A 14,789-nucleotide genomic window follows, 5' to 3' on the forward strand; every position below is an offset into this window, starting at 1 on the left:
ACACGGGGCGACCTCGAGTGGCGCTGGCTAAACTGTACTCCCCGACCGCGGAGGGAGGAATGGCTGTCCCCAACATGGAGTTGTATTACCTGGCCGCACAGCTCCAATGGGTGACGTACTGGCTCAACGATGCACATCTGGACGATACGGCCACTGCGGACTACCAGTGGACGCATTCCCGGATCTGCGCCCTGTTTCACCCATTGACCAAAGGACCCCGTCCCCTGCCCATGCATGTGGCCGTGGCCCGCAAATGTTTTCTCCGCAGCCTGAAGCTGACGCACACTACCAGACCATATGCTCCCGCCCTCCCCCTGCTGGGCACCCCCAGGAGGAGCGGGATGGTTACGCCGCGCAATCTGGAACACTGGGTCACGGCTGGAGTAGAGACCATGGGTGACCTGTATGTTGACGGGGCCCTGCTCTCATTCGCGGAGTTATCTGACACCACGGGACTCCCGGCCGGGCAGTTCCTACTCCATGCGTCGGTACTGCGGGCATACACTGACTCCTGGGGTGACATCCAGGTTGAGCCGCCGATGCACCACCTGGTCCAATATCTACATGTAATGGGCAGAGGATCGCACATCACGCATTGGTTAGCGCAGGCGCTTCTCATCCACACGCAAACACCCACACAGCAGATCAGGGCTAAGTGGGCGGCGCACCGTGGGAGGGATTGGACGGATAAGGAGTGGGACATGGTACTAGCTAGCCCCGTAAACATCCCCCGCAACTCCCGCTTCCGCATCATCCAACTGTACATATTGCACCAGGCATACCTAACGCCAGATAGAATAAACAGATACTTCGCGATCGACACTGCCGTTTGTCCCAGATGCGACCTGTTGGGCGCAGATATCCTGCACATGCTTTGGCACTGCCCAACCCTGACCACGTACTGGGGGGAGGTGACCTCACTCCTGAATCACAGCACGGGCCCGGGCCTGCCAGACACGTGGGAGGCGTGCATTCTCGGACTCTATAACAGAACCAAACTGAACAAAACACAGGCACGATTCTGGGATTTGGGCCTCATCACGGCCAAACGGCTGCTTACGCGACACTGGAAACGGCGGGAACTGCCTACCCCAAAACACTGGTTCGCATCCTTTACAAACTGGGCCAGGGCGGAAGGCACGGCGCTCTACCGGGAAGAAATAGCGGGTCTGCGGCAGTTCCCGATAGCACAGCTCTGGGACGGCATCCTGGGGACCATGCAGGGGGAGGGCACTGCCAGAGGGCTCACGTAGAATAAGTGAAACCGGAGGTGGGTCACAGAGGCTAATGCTGTATCGCAGGAACCACCGCAAGCGACGCCCCCCCCCCCCCCTCCTGACACAGACAAGAAACAGCCAGCGCGTAGACCTCGGATACGACCCAACGCCAATGCGGGCGCCCATCAGCAGCCATTGCCCAGCAGCGCGCCCCAAGCACAGAGTTGCTGACATCGCCCCCGCAAGCACACTCCACCCCCCCCCCCACCCACTTTCACATATATGTTTACATGTTTACAGTTTCGGACCCCTGCTCACAGACGGTGGCCTCCCTGACCCACCGTGTTGAAGTGGGTAGGAGCCACTGGCGGCACTACAGACGGCGACTGCAGGCGTAGACGCCGATAGCCACACCGACAGCGAGGCTCCTCCACCTGATTGCAACATGCTCCACTAACAAGGCCGGCGACCGATGACACATCATGGCCCACAGGGGCTGTCCCACTCTAAGTTCAGGCACACTTGCGCACACACACCTCTGACCTCCAGTTGCACTGTAACAGCATCGGCAAACAACACACCGATCAGAGGTGGTTCCTACTAACATCGTGCAGGTGGGGCGGACTTCGAGTGGGGAAGTCGCGAAAGGAACATTGGGACATACCGATACGAACTGTTTTGTTTAGTTTGCCGATTTCATGGCTAAGTTCTAGGAAAAAAAAGAAAAACAAGGCGTCATTTATGGACTTTTCCTTTCTAGACTTGCGAAAATGTGACTATCTTATCCATGTCCTAGCACACCGGGGACGCGAGGGACGCAATGACATGCTCTTTTATGATGACCCACACCCTCACGATTCACCGTTCATTTGCAGCCGGCCCGCAGGGTTGTAGGCTTTGCTATATGTACTGTACCTTTGAACACTAATAAACGTCTTAAAAAAAAATAAATAAAAAAATGGATCCAAGTCAGATGTTTATACTCCAAATTCTTTATTTCATAAACATTAAAAAATTTCCAGCATACACCGCCGACAGGTGTTTCGTCTTTAGAAGACTTTTTCGAGGCAACGGAAATTCTTGTAAGATGTTCTAATAGGACGAATCTTGTCTCGCAGCAAAAGTGTTGGGGAAATCGATGGTCACATTACATATGAATCCGAATAAAGTAAGCCGGGAAGACGCAGTTATAATAATCACGCTCTTCTCACTTGTGTTGCTATATGATGCATAGGATATAGTCCACGTTCAAGATCGGTAGTAATGGTAGTTGTCTTGGTCAATTCAGAGGTCTTGCTGCGTGGAGATTAGTTCCTTTTTCTATAGTCTGTTGATGGACCGTGATAAGTCTCTTGCAAAACGCCGTCCGAGAGGAACCTCCACTGCTGGCAGCTACTTTTCTCTTTTAGAGAGACACTACCACCAATTCCTATATATACAACTATACATATGTTCCTCTGCCAACAGACTTTACTTTGCGCAGGGGACTCTTATTGGGGATCTATTGGCTAACTGTTGTTTCTACTTCTCGTTGGGGGTCGGGCACACATTATGCCATGATAGATACTTCAGTGTTTATGAGGTATTGGGAGGGGGGGGGGGGGGTCAGTTGGGGGTTTATTGGGAAGTTTTTGTTTTGTTTTAGTGCCATTACCAGATACTGCACACTTGGTCTCCGGGATGATCAAGTCACCCAGATAGGTACATTCCTTTATATGCCCCAATGCCAGACATGACATTTAATTTGATGAGATTGAAAGTCGTGAACTGCGGATCTTTTAGTTGGAACATCCGTGGCGTCCTTGATAAAGTTAAGCGAGGCGCCATACTCCGACTGGCCAAGCGTTACAGAGCAGAAGGCCTGCTCCTGCAGGAAACCCACCCACTGGACACTAAGACACCATGCCTGGCAAGATTCGGATTTGTGTAAACCTTTCATTCTGGGTTCACTAGGGGTTCCTGAGGCGTAGCGATCCTAATCCACCGCAGTGTTCTATTTGTCCACTGCAGGACGTGGCCTGACTCACAGGGCAGATTCATAGTAATTTCTGGCACACTGTAAGGGGAACCCCTTGTTTAGGGAAGTGTATATGCTCCCCCACCCTTGCGTGGGACCTAGTGGAGCGTCTAACAACGCTCTGGACCGAGATCCCACCGGGTCTCACAATTGGGGGTGAAGACTGGAATGATGTAATTTACTCAACTAAAGACAGATGGCGCAGTACAGGACAACAGACTGTGGTCCGAGAATCCAGACTGCTGCCTCTGATTCAGGGGATGGGTTGGGTGGACTTCTGTAGGGCGCTGCACCCCATGGGACACAAATACACATACTTTTATGGGGTACACAAGTCCTTTTCCCGCATAGACTATATATTTATAACCACAACCCACACAGACAGACTAAAGTCTGCCAAGATCCTAATCCAGGGCATGTCTGATCACTCACCAGTATCTGTACAATTGTCTTTAGACCCTAGCCGCTCCCCAGTCTGGTGGAGGCTCTCGCCATGGCTGCTGCAAGATGAGCAAAATAGGCTACATATCCACACATGCATCATGACTATTATTCATGTAACACAGGCACAGTTGAATCCCTGACAATTCTAAGGGAAGCTATGAAACCCACACTCAAAGGGGTAGACATTGCTCTTGCGCTGCGAGGCGTCTACAGCACCGGGAGAACCTCCTGCAGACTGAAGCCCAGCTGATTGACTTAGAGCGTAGAAGCAGAGCGGAAGATGAGGGCATTGCGCGCAGGCAGCTGCTCAATACACAGCAAAAATACACCAGTGAGCTCCTGGATGAAGCGTGACTCTGTTGGCTAGCTACCCGTAGCCGGATTTACTAGTGGGGCAACAAATCTAGCGCCCTACACTTATGCCAACAGACACCCCACCAACAGACCCTCCCAGGTATACGTGGCCCAAACGGTGAGGTACTCACGGATCCATGGCAGATTGTGGCTAGCTTTGCCGGCATTTTAGAGATCTATATGCTCCCCAGGAGACCCTGCCCAAAGATACCATTCACAAGTTCATCCAAAACCTCCCCCTGCAGACTCTCTCTGACACTGTACAGGAGGCCCTCGACACCCCACTGTCGATAGAGGAGTTACAAAAAGCATTAATGGATATGCGCTCAGGCAAGGCACCCGACCCAAATGTCTTACCTTGCGAGTTCTCCCAAAAAAATCAGTCTCAATTGATGGAACTATATCTCGCGGCTCTCAATGTCGCAGTGGAGGACAACTGCATTCCACCGGACTGGCGACACGTGGAGGGAGCCAGAACAATGTTTGTCATATCGCCCAATTTCTCTTTTAAACATCGAAACTAAACTCCTGGCTAAAGCAATTGCCAATCGCTTAGTTCCACATATTAATGATCCAACCCGACCAGGCCGGCTTTATGCCCCGTTGAGCTACACAACATAATATTCATCGTAGACCGATTTGAGGGACCGGCTGCACTCCTCCTCACAGATATTGATAAGGCCTTTGCTTTGCCCAGCCGCCTGAATATTGGCCCTCACCTCCAAACTTTAATACGCCTATTATATACAGATATCACAGCATCAGTCCGTGTGGCAGGCTTCACTTCGGGAAGCTTTATCACTTGGTGGGGAACCCGTCAGGGATATCCCCTTTCCTCATATCTATTTGCGCTGGCCATGAAGCCCTTGGCGGCGTGGGTGAGGGTGGATGAGCAGATTTATGGCTTTGAATGGTCGCGTGAAGTTTCGGACCGCATAGCGCACTATGCGGATGACATGTTTTTTCTCAAGCAACCCAATAGAACTGGCCCGCGCCTGCACAGAATCATTCAAATATTTGGTGAAACTTCGGGACTCTACATGAATCAGAGCGAAATTTGTGGCCCCTGCGTGGAGGTGATTGGCTGGGCGGTTGGTCACTCGAGATGACGGTGAATCTTAATGGCTCAAATATCTGGGGGTGTTCCTGTCGGCCCCTCAGTCTCTCTCCTGGGACAGGAATGTGGCCCTATTGTGGACACAGACAGGAGACCAGGTGCGCTCGTGGTCTCATCTACCGATATGCCTGTTTGGCAGATCTGCCATATTTAAAATGGTCTTGTTGCCCCGCCTGCTGTACTAGCTCCAGAATCATCCGTACTAGATACGGCCGTCATGGTTCCGGCACCTTAATGCAATCCTTGCCCGGCAACGGCATTGCTACCCCGGATGTTCAGGCATATAATGCAGCCTCACATCTTCTCATTTTTAATGACTGGTGGTATGGTGATAGAGGAGACCCAGCATATGCAGTCGAGCGTTGGCTGATGGGAGCCAGGCCACTGCATATGGTCCTTTTTTATGGTCGGACACTTAAGGAGCGGTCGCCTGCGACCAAAAAGTTTTCTCATGACCTAAATGGGGGTTGGGAGCACATTGCCCCACAGTCCCAGCACAGTTCGCCCCTTTGCATCCTGGTAAATGCAGTACACAGTTCAAACTTACTGCAAAATTAGCTTGAGTTTTTAACCAAAGTTGGTGCAGACATTGCTGTATATCTTTAGACACGTGTTTCTGGGTTGAGTCCGTCATCAGTAGAGAGCAGCAGTATTGGAGAGCAAAGAAAAATCATCTGGGGTTTCTGAAAATGCTGCCAAGTTCCGCTCAGGTCACAGTACCACCCACAGGCACACAGGTGCATCTCCAAATCTCGTCAGCTTGCTGGCTCAAGGGAGCCTTTTAAACAGAATGGGGGTTGGGAGCACACTGCCTCACAGTCCCAGCACAGTTCGCCCCTTTGCATCCTGGTAAATGCAGTACACAGTTCAAACTTACTTCAAAATTAGCTTGAGTTTTTCACCAATGTTGGTGCAGATATTGCTGTAAATCTTTAGACACGTGTTTTTTTTTGTTAAACAATCTTTATTTGTCAATCTGCACAAAGGGCGCATGACTCTGTAAGGCAGAGTCCACTGCAGCATCGCAAAACATAGACATGTATTAGCAATTGACTTTTAAAAGGAAAACAGGAGTATCCGCATAGTCAACAGTAGGAATTACTGACAATAACAGCCCCCCCAAACCCCAACTATCCCCCTCCTCCCTCCCCCAGAGTTGCGCCCCCACCACCGAAGCCCACCCACCCAAGCACAAATACACCACAATCAGCCACCTACCCTGCACCTGGCCCCCCCACCCTGTCCATACCCGCCTTCCAAAGTGATATGATCTGCCTCAGCCAGAGGCTTCAGCCACAGGCCCCTATAAATGTCGTTTAAAGAGATTGCCTCCGATGCCCTCCATCACATGCAAAAGGGCGAGTTGCGGAGTACGTGGAAGCGACCACCCCAGGACCTCCGATAAACAGGCAAATACCCCCCTCCAAAACCGGTCCGGCGACAAACATTGCCAGATGGTGTGCAGGAACGTGCCCTCCGACCCACCACACCAAAGACATTCCGGGGATGCCACCAGCCCTGCCCGCCACAGTCGCACCTGAGTGAAATACACTCGATGGAGATATTTAAATTGGATGAGGCGGAGACGCATAGCTATGGCTGCCCCCCTAGGTGCGGCTAAGGACTCCCGCCAATCCTCCTCCTCCAATACTCTTCCTCCCAGGCCCCTCTCGTTTTCTCCAGCTGGGATGCACTGTGGGTGACCAGGGTCTGAAAGATGCGCGATATCTTTTTGGTCTCGAGATCTCCCATAAAGACCTTTGCTTCCAGTGGACTAAACTCCGGCAGTGGGTCAAGGCCGTCAAGATGAGGAGTAAGCGCGTGGCGGACCTGGAGGTACCTGAAAAATTGCGACTGGGGCATGTCAAACTCATCCTGCAGGTCACGGAATGACTTGAGGGAGCCATTCTGCACCATGTCCCCCAGGGTGGAAATGCCAATGATATCCCAGCCCCGAAAGCCCTGAAGGGCCGCCACGTCGGGCAAATGACCATTGTGCCACAGGGGGCTTTCCTACGTAAGTGTGTTCCACCACCCCATACGCTTCAGAGATTGGCACCAAATCTGAAAGATGACGTTCGTGACCGGTGGCAAAGCGCTGCGCAGCGCTGGTGAATAGAGTATTGTATGAAGAGTGGACTGCCCCATCAAGTATCGCTCCACCGCATTGGCCGGATCCCCTCTGTCGCCATACCACCACTCGTTGAGGACCAATAAATGCGAGGCCTAATAATAAGAAAGGATAACCGATGTCGCAAGGCCTCCACAGTACGTGGAAATGAAGTATGTGCGCAATGCAACACGCACAATTCCTCCACCCCAGAGAAACCGTCCCAGCGCCGAATTCACCAGTCGGAACCACTTGGGCGCAATCAGATACGGATGGTTCTGCAATTGGTACAGCAGGCGGGGAGTGCCACCATTTTAAATATTGCTGCTGACCTGCCATATATCGTCAGCGGCATTCGGGCCCATGTCTTGATATCCGCCTGTGCTCGATCCCAGAACGGCACCACGTTCCGCTCCCAAGACACCGCCGGAACGTCTAATATGAAGGCGCCTAAATATTTAAGGTCCCACACCGCCATCTGCAGCGAGGGCGCCCATGGACGCACTCCTTCACGGGCCCCCAGCACCCAAAGCGTAGACTTACGAGGGTTTATGTACAATCCGGAAACCTCCCCGAAGATTCACATAATCTCCAGGATCCGCGGCCCTGACTTATTAAGCGCTGTTAAAAAGAAAAGGACATCGTCCGCATACAATGCTATTCTATCCGAAAGGCCAGTAGCCCACTCAAAGCCCGCCATCTGTGCATCAATGCGGACCCAGGCTGCACATAGGACAAAAACCTGGGCCCGAGATTAAGCCGACGGAGCAGGGAGAATAGGTAGACCCAACTCAAAGAGTCGAATGCCCGATCCATGTCCGCCAGCAGAAATGCCGCCTGCACCCCGTCCACTGGACCGCCGCTAGTGCTACATGGGCCTGCCAAATGTTATGACGAGTCGCCCTCTGAGGCATGAACCCGGCCTGGTCCGGATGGACCAGAACGGAAATATACGGCAGAAGGCGGTTGGCCAAGGCCTTAGCCAATACTTTCGCCTCCACATTCAGGAGGGAGATGGGGCGGTAGGAGGCTTGCTGTTCTGGGGGCCGACCCGGCTTATGAAGCACTACAACCTCCACGTGCCGCCAGTCCGGGGAGAGCCGACCGATCTACCTGGCCTCCTCCACCGCAGCCCGATAATTGGTCGCCATCTGAAAATTATATTAGCGGTGAAACTCAGCGGGAAAACCATTGGGTCCAGGGGCTTTACCCGCGATAAGTTCTCCCAGGGCCTTGCTCAGCTCTTCCACCGATAGGGGGAGGTCAAGCCGTTGGCGAGCATCATCAGAGACCACTTTGGGCGGAAGGTCTGCGATGAATTTATCCACCGCTTCCTCAGGCAGACATTCTCTCCGAGTATACAAATCAGCATAATAAGTGGCAAAACTCTCCGCGATAACCCTGGGGTCCGTAAGCGGTGCCACATTCTCATCATGCATCCCTGGAAGCATCTGCGGATGAAACACGCCCTGAGAGAGCCGATGCAGCATTTTACTCGATTTGGCCCTCCATTGGCAGACCCTACTGCGTGATGCCAGCCAGACCTGACGGGCCTCATCCAGGAGGAGTGAGGCATACGACTGCTGTGCCTGCAATAGCTGACGCACGGCCAGACCACTGTCTGCTTCCCGGCTCCGACACACCAAGGCCTCCACCTCCGTTTCGGCCCTGACCAGCTCGCATCTGCGCTTCCTGCGGGCCCCCGTGCACCACGCGCTATGTCAGGGTCCAGCTATTTTTGAAGTAAGTTTGAACTGTGTACTGCATTTACCAGGATGCAAAGGGGCGAACTGTGCTGGGACTGTGAGGCAGTGTGCTCCCAACCCCCATTCTGCTTAAAAGGCTCCCATGAACCAGCAAGCTGACGAGCTTTGAAGATGCACCTGTGTGCCTGTGAGTGGTACTGTGACCTGAGAGGAACTTGGCAGCATTTCCAGCAACCCCAGATGATTTTTATTTGCTCTCTAATACTGCTGCTCTCTACTGATGATGGGCTCAACCCAGAAACACGTGTCTAGAGATATACAGCAATGTCTGTACCAACTTTGGTGAAAAACTCCAGCTATTTTTGAAGTAAGTTTGTACTGTGTACTGCATTTACCAGGGTGCAAAGGGGCGAGCTGTGCTGGGACTGTGAGGCAGTGTGCTCCCAACCCCCATTCTTTTCATGACCTGTAAACGAGCAGTATGCACAATAGGATGGTGGGGTAAATTGACAAGAGAAACCCCTCTGTTGCTTAATAACCTGCTGCCTCAACTGGCGCTATTAACCAGATTTCGGGGTTGGGAGGCTATCGTGATTGATACAGTGGGAGCAGTCAGGGATGGTCAGAACTTAAAGTCCTTTCAGAAACTCCAGAGAGAATACGCCATGCCCCGTTCACAATTCTACAGGTACTTCCAATTCGGCATGCCTTTCCCCTGTACCTAGCACAACAAGAGGGTATGCCTGACTTTAATTCCATAGAAGCCAAAGTTTTTATGGGAGAGCTGGGGATCATAAAATAACCCAAATATATTGTACACTATTGAATAATAGTCCTACTACACTAATTAAAACTCGGGACGCGTGGCAGCTGGATCTGGGTCCCCTAGATGATGATGATTGGGTGGAGGTGGTGGAAATCCCCGCGCAGTGCGGCGTTTGTGGCCCGCTTGAAACTTATCCAATTTAAATATCTACATCGGGTTTACTTCACCAGACACAAGCTCTGGCATGCTGGACTGGTCACCTCCCTTCACTGTCTATGATGCGGGCCTCCAAAGGTACCTTTTTCCATACGGTATGGCAGTGCACGACCCTATCGAGGTTCTGGAGGGGGGTCCTGGGATGGGCTATCCCATTGCCGCCACGATTGGCCATGCTCCACATCACTGAGGGGGTGGGCGGCAACGGATACAAGCACTCCCTGTTATTTCTTGCCCTTACGTTAGCTAAACACGATATTGGCAGAGCGTGGAAAGATGAGTCTCTACCATCTGTTGCAATTTGGAAAAAAGGCCTAGATTTTTCTATGGGTCTGGAAATACCTGTCTTTAAGGCATGGGGCTACCCCCAGAAACATTGTAAAATATGGATGAGGTGGGCGGAATACAGAGGGATTAATTTAGAACTTATTCCTTCCATTTCTGCTATAGAGGAATTGCTGGGATGATCGTATTATGCTGCGATTTAGATGTTGATCATATTTGTTGTTAAAATGGTTGGCTCAGACTTATTTATCCCAGACCTACTTGCTTTCACTGCAAGGTTAATATGGCACTGTTATTGTCAATTATGTTTATTTTATAAACAATGTTATAGTAATATTGAAAATGTTGAGATCAGTATTATCGTCAATTACTGTACAGGCTACAATAAAATTAAGTTGTGGGAAAAAAAAGCTTGCAATCAATTTTAAATGTTATGAACCAAACATCACATAAAGGTACTGTAGCAACACAAAGAATACAATTCATGATTTTTTTATTTGACCTGACCCCATTTTCAACATGTCAAGATGCAAAATAATGCAGTAGTACCCAGTACACCCAATGACATCGAACAGTGCCACCAAGTGTTTTCCAATGCATGATAAAGGCATGGGAAGACACATCTATCATTACTGCATCAGGATGGGTATTTGAAATTAAAAAGGAAGTCGATGTTTCTGAGAATGCTCAACATATCTATTGCTCATCCTTTCTAATTATAAAATGGCTAAGTTTGCTTTTAATAAAAAAGTGAGATAAAAAATGAAACCAGATAAAGAACTGCTGGGCATTTTACACACTTCTAATACTATTGTCATTTCTGGCACCATGGTACAGATCAGAAGAAAGTTTCACCAGTGTCTGTACACCTACATTGCAACTGGGTCCAAAACGTTAGCAGTCGGGTCCTAAATTTGCTAATAAACTTCAAAGACTACGGATCTAAATACAAATATGAGGTGAAGACTTTTAGACAACTGCCTTGCCTCGGCTGAAGAAGGAAAACAACATGCTATCTGGTCCCTGGTAACTGCTATTAGATCCTCCACAACAAAGGCAGACGCATCCGGAGGAAAATCCAGAGATTGTGCGACCCGCGCCAGACCTCTGAAGGGTTGTAAAGCTGGGGCTGCTCTGACACAGGCCTGTCAGCCTTTCAGTGACGCATGCCTACGGATCTACCTGGTGGGTGGCTGACTCGAGCCCAGCCCAACCAGCATTTCTTCTGTATCAAACTTTTGCAAACTCTCCACTTTTCCCTCTACACTAGTCTACCAATGTGTGACTGGCCCAGCTCCAGCCATACCAACCTGTCAGAGGCACCATGCCACAAAATGACTAACTAACCTGCCGGCCACTCTCCCATTAAACGTCTTCGAAGCGGTTACACATTAAGGCGAGTGGCGGTGCCCCAGCCCGGGCCCGGCCGGCTTGGTCACCATGCCGGGGCCGTTAGATAATGGCAGCCCTGTGTCTGAAGTCTGGGTGTTGTCGTGGGCATTTCCATACCAATCATTTTGGGAGGGATAAGGGGTGGGGAGAAAGGGCACAGCCAATCAGTGAACTCTTTTCCACTGTAACCTCCCTGCAAGCTACCGGCTTGGGGAATGGGGATGGTGTTCGAGCCTCAGTGTCGGCTCAATATTTTGTAAATATACGTAAAAAAAAATTTAAATTAATTATTGTCCGCTCTGCCCGTGCTATATAAATGCACAAATGTAATACAAAAAAGCAATGATTTCAGCTAACGTTAGTTTACAAATATAATTGAAAACATAAAAGCAGCGATCACAGTGATCTTGGGGTGGTGGGGGTGTGCTAGTACTGTTGTGGGAGGAATGAGGGGGTGGGGAGAGAGGGCACAGGGAGATAAAACATCAGAATTATAATTTTAAGTAAACCAAAAAAATATTTACAATTGAATAGATCTCGTATTTAAATGCGAGACCTATGGCATTGCAAATAGGCGGTCGCATTTGTTCCAGCTGCTTGGAAAGTGAAAGAGCACACAGCGCGCTGAATATAAGCAAAGCACATCATCGTGCCTGAAGTGGGAGAAACTCAATAAAGAAAATAGTACTTACAAGACTTAATAACACGTACCAACCGAAGTAAACGGGCCAGTAGCCATGGGAGGTTACACATGAAGACAAAGCAATACTAAGGAGGGACTAACAAGCCTATTAAGGAATCAGAAGCCAGCATTTACGAAGGACAAAGACACAAGTCAATAAAAAATTTGGGTGGAGAGTGGGCAGGGCTTCTCTTCCATACTCTACTAAAGCAGTCTTGCAGAGCAGCACATGTGCACTGACTCAGGCTCGACTTAAAAATAGTCACAAACTAGAAGTTTTGCAACTGGGACAGACATTTCATGAAGTTTGTAGCATAGACGAAATTCCAAAACTAAAAATATATAAATCATTCTCATGTGACATGCTTTCTTAATAGCTTTCTGAAATATAGTTTAGTTGATTAATCTTTAGATACTGTTTCTGGTTTTTTGTTGTGATATCTGTATCCGAGTTTCTACATGGCAAGGGCACTAGACCCAATGCCCAGATGGAAGACAATATACAAAATCTGAATCTATAACAGTCCTGGCTAATAGGATAATGCAAGCAATTGTCAGGATATCTGTTTCCACAGTCCTTCCCATGGTGATAATGTTGTTAACATGAAGATAACAGTTTAATTTTGCCATTGTGGTGGATATCTAGTCCTCTACACATTTAGCTAGCTCTTTGGTTCAAATTATTTTATAAACATATGCTGAACAAATCTTTCAGCTATTTCATCCTCTATCCATCGCCCTTCAGAAGAAACGTTTCTGTGATAATACTGCATTTGAATATTTTGTTTATTTTGTCATTTTATATATGCTGTCAAAGTTGTAATGTATATTGTTAGATCTGGGGGTCTCTAGTTGGCAATGGCCATCACCTTTGTCCAAATAGGGACCCTTACTTCTAAGTCAGGATAAAGGGATTACACTCCTTAATAACCCCTGCTGACCCCCTTGGTAGCTTGTCACGAGCAGACAGGCTTATCTCAGAGGCAGTGTGTTAAGCATTTGTGAATATACACAGTAATACAGTGATAACACTACAGATGGTCACAACACAGGTTTTATAAAAATAAGTATTCTTTATATAGACTGAAACACAAGACCACAAACGACAAAAATCCACAAGAATACACTTAAGATTACTTAAAAGATGATTAAAGTCTCTTAGATCAGGTTGCTGTTAAATGCGACAAAGTTCTCAACAAAGTACCTGGATGCGTAACGCAAAGTGAACAAAAGGCTCGCAAAAGGGGAGATGCGTCGGTTCCGTGATCCGGGGGAACGGTTGCGTCCTGCCTCAATGCATGCGCAGAGTAGGGGACTCGTCGTGAGCCTTACCAGCGGAGGGGATGCGTAGATTCTCGGCTTGCGGGCCTGTTGCGGTGCGCAAGATGGTGCCTCGATGCGATGATCCAGTTGTGATGCGAGAAGATGGCGCCATTGATGCAGCGATGCGATGACGCCCTGGCAGCCTTGCGACGACTCTGTACTTTGGAGCCGCGACAGGCCCTGCGACACGCTTCCCCGGTGATGCGATGGCGACTTTCACGATGGCGTCACGCTTCTCCGGTGTTGCAACAGCAGACAGCTTCGATGAACACACGCTTCCAGGGAGATGCGGCGAAGGCTCTCTTCTCCGGCGTTGCAATGATTTGAGCTGCGGCGGCGACACACTTCTTCTCGATGCGCCGCGCTTCCAGCTCCCAGCGGCACGCAAGTGACTGGAGTCAGAATGCCCAGCAAGGAAATTCAGGAGGGAGCTGGGGGTGAAGTCTTTTGTCCCTGAGACTTCAGCAGGAGGCAAGCACAGTTCAAGCCCTTGGAGAATATTCTGTAGATGAAAGTCCTTACAAAGTTCCTTCTCCTTTCCCTTGGCAATGAAGCAACCACTGCAGGCCAACCCAACAAACAGCACACTGGCAAAGGGGCAGTCCAAACCCCTGCAGCTTCCTTGGTTCTTCTCCTTGGCAGAAAGCTTTCTTGTTCCAGAAGTGATCTAATCTCTTGGGATCAGGGTCCCAATATTTATATCCCAAAATCCTTTGTTCTCTGAAGGCAGAGAGGTCTCTGCCTAGTTCAAACCAGTTCCTGAGCACTTTGTTGCCATGACTCTTCTCTTCCTTTCACTGTGCAGGGCAGAGACATCAAACGCCCCACAGGAGGTGGAGCCAGCACAGAGGAAGGAAGACACAGCTCTGGAGCACTCTGTTGACAGGATTCCTCTTCTCCTTTCACTGTGCAGGGCAGAGACATCAGCCAAGCCCCAGGGGGTGGAGCCAGCATTGTAGGTCCCAGGTGCACTCCTCCTTCCCATCTGGATGTAAATCTCTCTATTCACCGCTGGGCTGTCCCAGCCTGTCTCCTGGAATTCCCCAGCCCTGTTACTCACAAACCCAGACAAGGAACACACAACCCAGCAGAGGCAGGCTCAAATGGTTAGGCAAGCAAATACCTGCTGTCTAAAAGTGGTGTTTGCAAAACACAGAATA

The 14,789-nt window shown here is 49.8% G+C and overlaps 1 protein-coding gene across 2 annotated transcripts in view; it reads right to left on the minus strand.

The window, feature by feature from the left end:
- Window positions 1-14,789, minus strand: part of LMBRD2 (LMBR1 domain containing 2) — a 636,504-nt gene that overhangs the window by 398,042 nt on the left and 223,673 nt on the right. The gene's annotated exons all lie outside the window — the stretch shown is intronic.

Source organism: Lissotriton helveticus, chromosome 2_1 (assembly GCF_964261635.1).
Source record: "Lissotriton helveticus chromosome 2_1, aLisHel1.1, whole genome shotgun sequence".
Lineage (NCBI taxonomy): Eukaryota > Metazoa > Chordata > Amphibia > Caudata > Salamandridae > Lissotriton > Lissotriton helveticus.